This window comes from Tupaia chinensis, unplaced genomic scaffold (genome assembly GCF_000334495.1).
Source record: "Tupaia chinensis unplaced genomic scaffold, TupChi_1.0 Scaffold000360_1, whole genome shotgun sequence".
NCBI classification, from domain to species: Eukaryota; Metazoa; Chordata; class Mammalia; order Scandentia; family Tupaiidae; genus Tupaia; species Tupaia belangeri.
Window position 1 is genome coordinate 260609 of NW_006159856.1, and position 9429 is coordinate 270037.

Genomic DNA, 9429 nt, shown 5'->3' on the forward strand with positions numbered 1-9429 from the left:
CGGCCGGCTGAAGGGTGAGTTCTTATCTTACTTTCAGACTATTCACAGCTCCGGAGATTCAAACCTAATTAACATTGAAACAGAAGTCAGACTCAGTACAACTACAGATTCAAGTTCATCCCCTTGTATAAGAAGGAATTACCAGGACCAGAATATGGTGTAATGGTTACGTCACTTGACTCCCATGTAGTCAACTATGGTTCGAGTCCCAGACACGGCAGCTTAAAACTCCATGCTGAGCACGTGTGCATGCATGCCCAAAATCCCAAGAAGAGAATGAGGAGGGATTGCGGTGTGGCCATCTCTCTTCGGGGATGCCCAAAATCCTGAGAGGAGAATGGAGGAGAAGGGATTGTGGTATGGCCATCTCCCCTTGGGGGTGATTTCTCGCTTTCTGTCTCTGCTTCTTCCTGTCTTTCCAGTGAGGGCTCGTGCCCTATAACAAAAATCTCTCTCTTAAAAAAAGAATAAAAAAGAAAGAAAGAAAGAAATTACCAAAGGAGAAGCATTTTGGGGGGGGGGGTAGATAAATATTATTTACTTCTGTCCCTACTAATCTTTATCCATAGTGAACATTAGAAAATAAAAACCTACAAAACACATGACAAAGCAAGAAACTGTGACTTACCCAAGAGAGAAAAGGAGTTAATCACAGTAGATCTAGAGATATTGGCACAGGCACCGTAATTATCAGAAACGGTAAGCACCTGCGGCCTGGTGGTCAAGGAAGCCAGATCCCACGTGGTTGACTACATACTACACAGTGGGAGTCCTGGACCTAGCTTCGTGACGAACACACAGGAAGCGATGTGTGCATGCCTCAAATCCCAGTAGGAGAAGGGATTGTGACATTTCCATGCCCCATTTTGAGGGGTGCTTCCTTCCTTCCTCTCCCTCTCTTTCTTTCTCTGTCTCTCTGGCAAGCCTATATGCCCTCTACCAATAAAAAGAAAATGAAAAAATTTTAATAATTAAAAAAATAAAAAAGACATCTTAGATCTAAAGGACAATGCCAAATGGCATGTCAGATGTGTATCTTGATTCCCAGAAATATAGGAGCAGGACAAAGGGAATAAAATATTTGAAGAAATGAATGGTCCAGAATTTTCAAAATCAATGCAAGACTTTAACCCGCAAACCAAGAAGATGATTGAACCCCAAATAGGATAAATACAAAGAAGATCATACCGAGGTGGACCAGAACCAAATGGCTGAAAAACAAAAACAAAACCAAAAATACTCTAGGTAAGGAATACCTCGGAACCTGATAATTCTGTGAGGCTGTTTTCAGAGGAAATGAACATGGAATCTGAGTGGACTAGGTGGGGAAAGCCCTCTCTCAGTGTGGGTGGTCACCACCAATCAGCTGGGGCCCAGAAGGGACAAATACAGAGAGCAGAGTGGCCTCATTCTGAGAGCAAGGGTAGACCTTTCCTGCCACCTTGGACATTAAGCCTCAAGATGCACTCAGGAACCAGCAGTTAGCGTAGTGCTATGTTGCTGGACTCCCACGTAGTCGACCGCTGTTCGTGTCCCGGACCCAGTGGCTTAAAACTCACGCCGGGTGTGTGTGCGTGCGTGCCCAAGATCCTGAGAGGAGAATGGAGGAGAAGGGACTGTGTCGTGACCATCCCCCCTGGGGGGGTGATTTCTTTCTTTCTGTGTCTCTCTCCCTCTGTCTGTCTGGCAAGCGCATGCGCCCTATACTGAAAATCTCTCCAAAAAAAAAAAAAAAGATGCACTTGCCTTTGGCCCCAGAACGTACATCAGCCCACCCCACATACCCACTGGGTTCTCAGACTTTCCGCCTGGGACTGAGGGCTATGCCATCAGCCTCTGAAACCTTTGGACTGGGATGAACCCACAGTACCAGCATCCCAGTGTCTCCAGCTTACAGACGACCTGTCATGAGACTTTTGACACCATATCCACATGAACCAATTCCCCTAATAAAACTCCTCTCATATATCTACATATGTGTCCTGGTATTTCTTTCTTTTCTTTTCTTTTCTTTTTAATAGATTTTTGCTGTAGAGTGTGTGCACTCACTAGAGAGACAGAGGCAGAAAGACAGAAAGGAAGAAATCATGCCCCAGGAGGATGGCCATGCTGCAATCTCTTCTCCTCCATTCTCCTCTCGGTATTTTGGGCACGCACGCACATGTGCCTGGTGTGAGTTTTAAGCCACCAGGTCCAGGACTCAAATTGTGGTCGACTACATGGAAGTTCAGCAATGTAACCATTGTGCCGTCTGCTGGCCCCTCCTACAGTTTCTATCTCTCTAGAAAATCCTAACACAGAGAGAAAGAGAGAGTGAGGAGAATCCATCTATTAAGATATTCTTTCTCTGAGACTATCAGCTAAAAGTAAAAATAATAACACTATACCTATTAGGTTCGGAGTATACTAGAAGCAAAACTACAGGAGAACAGGAGCACAAAGGGTGGGTGGAATTATTCTGATCAGGTTCTTGTGATGCAGCATAAGGTTATTTAAATGAAGACCACAATACGTTAAAGGTGAGTACAGTAATCTCTAGGGCAATAGTTACAAATTAGCAGAGGAGAATAAGGCTAAAAAGTCAATAGAAGAGGGACCAGCGGGTGACGTGATGGTTAAGGCACTGGACAGTCCCACATGACTGACTACGGCTCGAGTCCCAGACCTGGTGGCTTGCTTTCTCCTTTTCCCTCCTTCTCTCTGTGCTTCTCTCTCTGGTTAAATTAAAATAAATGAATGAATAAATAGCATAAAATAAACATTTCTTTAAAAAAACAAACAAAAAGTCAATAGAAGAGATAGAATAACAATCAACCAAAACACACATCAAAAAACACCCAGTTCAAGTATATTTCTCTATTTGTTTAGGTCTCATTTAATTTTTTCTGTTTTGTAGCTTTCAGCCTTAAAGTCTTACACATCTTTGTTTAGATACATTTCAAAGTCTTGATGTTTTTTTTTTTTAATGGTACACCCAGATATTTTATTTTAATTTTTAAAAGTGCTATTATCTCACATAAACAGTTTATTTCTTTTCTTTTCTTTTATTTTTTTTTTTTGGAGAGAGTTTCGCTATAGGGTGCGTGTGCTCACCAGACAGACAGAGAGAGACAGAGAGACAGAAAGTGAGAAATCACCCCCCAGGGGGGATGGTCACACCTCAATCCCTTCTCCTCCATTCTCCTCTCGGGATCTTGGGCACGCACACACATGTGCCTGGTGTGAGTTTTAAGCCACCGGGTCCAGGACGCGAACCATAGTCGACTACGTGGGAGTCCAGCGACATAGCCATTACGCTAACTGCTGGTTCCCTATTTTATTTCTTTATAAGAGAGAAAGAAAGACAGACCGATGTCCTTTATAGGGCCTTGCCATGACATGACCTCTCCCACGTACAGGTACATCTGTGCCTTGTGTTCAGGTTGACCCAGGATTTGAACTCAGTCCTCCCGTGTGGTGCTAGTATACTGCATGGAGCACTGTACTACCTCTGCCACTGCAGCTGGACCAAATTCATACAGTTTTTAAAACTTTTTTTTCATTAACAAAAATCTTTGCATGCCATTAAATATTCTTAATTTACTGTATTTTGAAGGACTCTGTAGTGTTTTTTAATTCCAAATATACCAAAGTTTCTTTCATCCCCTCTAAGAGACGTTTTAGGTTACTTGCTGTGTGTTGAAGGGAAAGGAGCCCATCCTGTCATACATAACACTGCGAGGAGTTCATACGAATATACCTGTGAGCACATCTGTGGCCTTCCCTCAGCACCAATTCCTGCAAGTGGAATGGATGCATTAAAGGCTGTTACTAAGTGTTTAACACGAATACTAAGAATATTACTGAATGTCTATTTCCCAGCATTTCTGTCAACTCAGAATTTTTTTTTTTTTTTTGAGAGGTTTTTGCTATAGGGCGGGTGCACTCCCAGAAAGACAGAGACAGAAAGCGAGAAATCACCCCCTAGGGGGGATGGCTATGCTGCAATCCCTTCTCTTCCATTCTCCTCTCAGGATCTTGGGCACGCGCGCATGCACACGCACGCACACCCCCGGCGTGAGTTTAAGCCATTGGGTCCGGGACTCGAACCAGAGTCGACTACATGGGAGTTTAGTGACAAAGCCATTATGCTAACTGCTGGCCCCAACTCTGAATTTTAAGAAAAAGTGCTAATTTTTTTTTTTAAGGAAACTTGCTGCTTATTCAATCCTATTGTTTTGACTTTTTTTATTGTTAGAAAGCTGAACATTTTTATATGCTTATAAGGCATTGGTATTTCTTCCTTTGTTTATATCTCTGGCTCCCTTTTCTGAGTATTTTCCTGTTTCTTCTATCACGTGATCTATGGATATTTTCCCTCATTTATTATTTGCCTTTACTTGTTTACCAAGCTTAGGTAGCAAAAGGATGAGTGATGGTAGCAATGGCTAGTCTTCAGTGAGCACTCACAAGACTCCAGTACGATGCTAGGCACATCGGATGCATTACTCGCTCGTCCTTCCAGCCCTGTCGTGAGATGAGCTATGGCAGATGCTGAAGGCTGAGCTGCCCAGAGTAACTGTGCCAAGATTACATAGCTGGGCAGTGGTGAGCCCAAGCTCCTTCCTCCTGAGACCGCATTGTTTCTTTCTGGCCTGTTCCTTCAGTGTTGAGCTTGGAAAGGACAACTCAGTGCAGCTATTAAACATAATAAGGTCAAATGTGTATGTAATGCTCTGGAACAAGGTCTCCATTGTTGTCTCAGAACAGAGTGTACAACTAATGTGTGTCTAGAGTTTACACAACGATATGTAAGTAAAGAAAGAAGAGATATACTTTACCACTTCCTTGTATGTAGGGCTGGTAGAAGAGGAGTGATACTTCTCATTTAGACACATCTGTTCTTCTCAAACTTTTGATTAGGAAAAGGCGCTTCATGATTTAAAGAGAATGATATTGTTGTTGGAATAAAAAGGCACCGTTGAGGCTTTGACTATGTCTTGTCTTCTCTGCATCTTAGGACAGGCATTCGTTTACTCATCCATCCGCTCATCCACTCACGATTATCCAATATGTACTGGGGGCTAGTCAGTGGTGCAGAGTAAAACGCGATATTCTGTGAGGCGATCCCACTGGGGAAGGTTCTTGGTTTCAGTCTTGAGCCCTCCTCCCCTGCCACGTACCCTGGGCATGTGTGGACCCATGATCCAGGGTGGCTGAAGTGGCGAGTGGATCACAAGGCCGGGACACTATGGAGGGTGCTCTCTCTCTCTCTCTCTCGCTCTCATGGAAAAAATAACATTATTTTAAAAAGATACATCCAAAAGTCTACTCTGTGTAGTCTTAGGCTTGATACTGCTCCTGGGTACAGGTCTCAAGTAATTTACTGGCCCCCATCCTGAAGTTGGTTTTTGTTCTTTTCTTCTCCAGCCTCCCTGTATGTTGTTCTTCAATCCAGACTTGCAGGTCCCTGAAGATGAGTAGCCCTGCTACTCCAAATACCGCGCAGAGAGGAAGACTTGTTTGGGGCTCATGACCACTTCAGATGGCTACATTTCTCTTCATTTCTGAATTCGAAGACAACATGATTCGGTTTCCCAGAAACATTCCATTTTTCGTCTTATTCTATCAGGGCCATTCATTAGCTTTGGAGATGGAAGAAGGGGTCCATGCACTAACGGGTCAATGTGGCTCCTTGCGAGCCACGTGGGGGAACTGTCCAGGCGAGACCACTGTCCTGCTTTTCCAGGAGCCGGCTCCAGGGGGAGATTCCCTGCGCTCAGGGACGAACTCTGGAGAACTCCCCACTGCAGGGAGCCGGTGGCCTGGGACCCAGTGCTGTGCGGGGAGCAGGGCAGAGGAGCTGGGCACTCGCCCTCACCCCTCAGGCCCAGCAGGGGCCGTGGCCTGTTTGTTTTTTGTTTTAATTTGTTGAAATGATGCAATTTATAGTCATCCTTTGTGATGACCATTTATAGAAATTTTCAAAGTATTTGTTTAGCTATTTTTATACAATGTTAATAAGAAGGATGTGGGGCTGCCCCACCGCTCTGCATAGAGGGCCATACCTCACCCGCCATTGTGGTCTGAGTCCCAGTCCTGGCAGCCTGAAACACACACATGCGTGCCCCAAATCCTGACAAAATGCAGAAAAGGCTGCATCGCGGCCATGCCCCACTGCGGGAGCTTTTCCTTTCTCTCTCTTTCTAGCAAGTGTACACACCCTCTAGCAATGACAAAAAAATCATTTAAAAAATACAAATTGGCAAGTTTGGATTATAGGTACTCCTACTAAAGCCTGTGTCATTTTAATGGAACTTTTAGCTGTCAAAATAAAATCAATAAGGACATATAAAGTTGGTTGTCCAGTCTGATCAGAGGGATGTAGATGAGATAGTATGACAAACTTTTTTCCTTAGTATCTGTGGAAAGTGAAATGTTTACTAAAATCGAACCGGGTATTCAAAGGGTCAAAGTGCCCAACTTACAAGTATCGGGAGACCAGCAGGATGATTTCTTTTTTTTTTGAGAGTTTTTTTGTTTGTTTGTTTTTGTTTTTGTTTTTGTTTTTTTGTTTGTTTGTTTTTCCTATAGGGCACAAGTGCACACCAGACAGACAGAGAGAGACAGAGAGACAGAAAATGAGAAATTACCCTCCAGGGGGGATGTCCACGCCACAGTCCCTTCTCCTCCATTCTCCTCTCCTCTCGGGATCTTGGGCACGCACGCACACGCACCTGGCGTGAGTTTTAAGCCACCGGGTCCGGGACACAAACCGTGGTCGACTACATGGGACTCCAGTGACATAGCCATTACGCTAACTGCTGGTCCCAGCAGCTGGATGATTTCTGAACATTGGTCAAGGGCCAGATTCCAGCGTGCACTTGCAGGAGTCACCTGGCCCCCGCGGGAGGCAGGGACAAGACGGGCCTGCTCACAACTGTGCCATTAAGAGGAGAGGTGAGCAAAGTGACTCTGGATGACCGGGCCAGGTGGGCGCATGTCGTGTCTATGGCTATTACCCAAGTTACCTTCAGGTGTAGCAGTTTAAATGCACGGCTAGTTACTATCTCACGTTTCTAGGAGTCAGGAATGTGGGAGTGGCTCTGCAGGGCCCTTGTGGCTCAGATTCTCTGCTAGGTGGTGGTCAGGCTGTCAGAGGGGGCTTCCATCACCAGAAGGCTTGACTAGGGCTGGAGATCTTCAAAGGTAGCAGCTCACAAGCCTGCTGGCAGGAGGCCTTGGGTCCTTGGTGTAGCGCTCTCTCGGGAGGGCCGCTCACAGGAGCTCCTGCAGGGAAGCCAAGTTCCCGCAGAGGGAGGGCCAACTGCAAGCAGGAAGCTGCGATGCCCTCAGTCACTTATATCCAAGGTCGCACCCCTGATTTCTGCTTTGTTCTCTTTGTCAGGAGCAAATGGCTAAGTCCAGTCCATTCAAGGAGAAGAGAGTGAGACCTCATCTCTCAAAGAGAGTGTCAAAGAATTTGACATTTGCAGTCACCGCAGTGCAGTGAGCCCAGAGATCAGATGACTCCCGGCTTGTCCCACATCCAGAGGGTGTATCCACACCCTTCCTGGGTATCTACGGTACATTCCTGGCACGAATGTTCATGGCACAGATCCTCCTGCCACGCGTTTCAGGCTTTCCCTCCTCCGTGCAGCAGTGCTGAGAGATGAGACTTTCTCAGTTTTCCTGAGGTGACTGGCTCCAGTTGGTCAGGGCGGACACTGGGCACACCGGGCGTGGGGACACCTCCTTGGCCGGCTGGGGGCCCGAAGGGTGCACCCACCAGTCTTGATGCTTTTGATGCTATTGTGAATGGCATTTTTAAGTTTTCATTTTCAATGGCGGCTGCTAATGTAAGAGATACATGATTGATTTTTAAATTGCTACTGTAAAAGATATACAATTGATTTTAAACCCTTGCTGTTTAACAAATGACCCCAAACCAAAGTCGTTGGCCAAAAGCATCTTCTGTCAGTTCCTGACATCCCGCAGGGACAGATGTCAAAGTCAGAACCGAGGCTGCTGTCCACAGCCAGAGCCCCAGACTTAGGCTCTCAAGTAGATCCGGGAGAGCCAGTTTGTAGGGCCTGTGGGGATAGGACCTGGGGCCTCTTCTTACCCTACTGCCCGGTGTCCCGCTGTCTGGAGCTCCTACCTCCATCTGAGCGGGTGCGGATGACAGAGAGCGGTAGCCTCGCCTGGCCTCCCACTTTCTGTAAGCAGAGGTTAGGGTGTGTCATGACCTCTAGGAGCCCCTGTCCTGGCTGACCTTCACAGATCCTGAAGAATTGAGCTCTGTACCTACCCCCAAGCCCACTCATCATGGGAACTTCCCCAGAAAGGTGGAAACTAGAATGTAAACATACTTAAGAGGAGAAACAGTCCTCTTTTTGTGGACTGTTGGTCACCAGCACGAATAAAGTCCCTCACAGCTCTGCTCTGCTAGCTCCATTTTCTCTGGAAACTGACAGCAGGGAGTCCTGTGGAGAGCTCACATCACAGCTAACTTGGCAGATAAAAATGACCTTATTGATGTAGTCAATGCCAGGACCCCTTATTTATTATACTAAGTAAACAAGTCAAGACCTTGAAACAAAAGAATTTCACAATCAAATCCACCTTCTATTTCAAGCCAAGAAATTAGAAGCTACTCTTTCAGCAAAGCTTGGCTGGCTTCTCCAGAATTCACTCCACCCTCCCAAAGATGCTCTATGAACTCTGCCTGTGCAAACTGCAGAAACAAATTCCTTCATACAGGCCTCATCCCCAGCACGGCTTTGTCATTTCTGGTGAGGCCGGGCAGGATCTCCCCATCTGCGGAAGGCCCTCTCCTGGCGTATGGGGGTGCTGGTAATCAGGTAAACAAACTCCTGGGGACTGGCTGTTGTTATCATCATTCTCGGTGTCCTGCAGACGGTCTGTGAGTAATATAGTCATGTTCTTAGTCACTTTCCAGGAGGATGAAAGGTACTTGTTTTAAAAAAAACATGTAATTGTAACGATTTTTACATTGAAACGGTGGTAATTATAGCTTTGGGAGCAACTGGAGCTTCCAGCTATTTTCCTTTGTAGATTTCTATTCTGCCCAAGAGTTAAGAACTATGATGCAGTGTGAGCAAATGCTGACTGTCAGCCAATAACTGTGACAAATGACATTCCTGGCATCTGTGGCGATGGATGAAATGACGTGCCAAATTAATAAAATAGAGATCCCAAAGCATACATTTTTATTAAAGAATAATTTCATGATAACCAAGTAATGCGAAAGCCTCCAAGCATAAGATTAAATTACATGCTGAGCAAATCTGGCATTTTGTGATAAACTGCAAAATCAGGCTTTCTACAGCAACTGGGAAAGGACCATGCTGATAGGGTCTATAAACATGCTTTATAAAGCAGCCACCAAAGTAAGAGAGAGACAAGATGGTCCTCGCGGGGTCTGGG

General features: G+C 45.6%; 1 pseudogene; it reads right to left on the bottom strand.

Moving 5' to 3' along the window:
- Positions 1 to 5285: 5285 nt before the first annotated feature.
- LOC102492434 (carbohydrate sulfotransferase 9 pseudogene) lies at positions 5286 to 5534 on the bottom strand (annotated as a pseudogene).
- Between the last annotated feature and the right edge of the window lie 3895 nt (positions 5535 to 9429).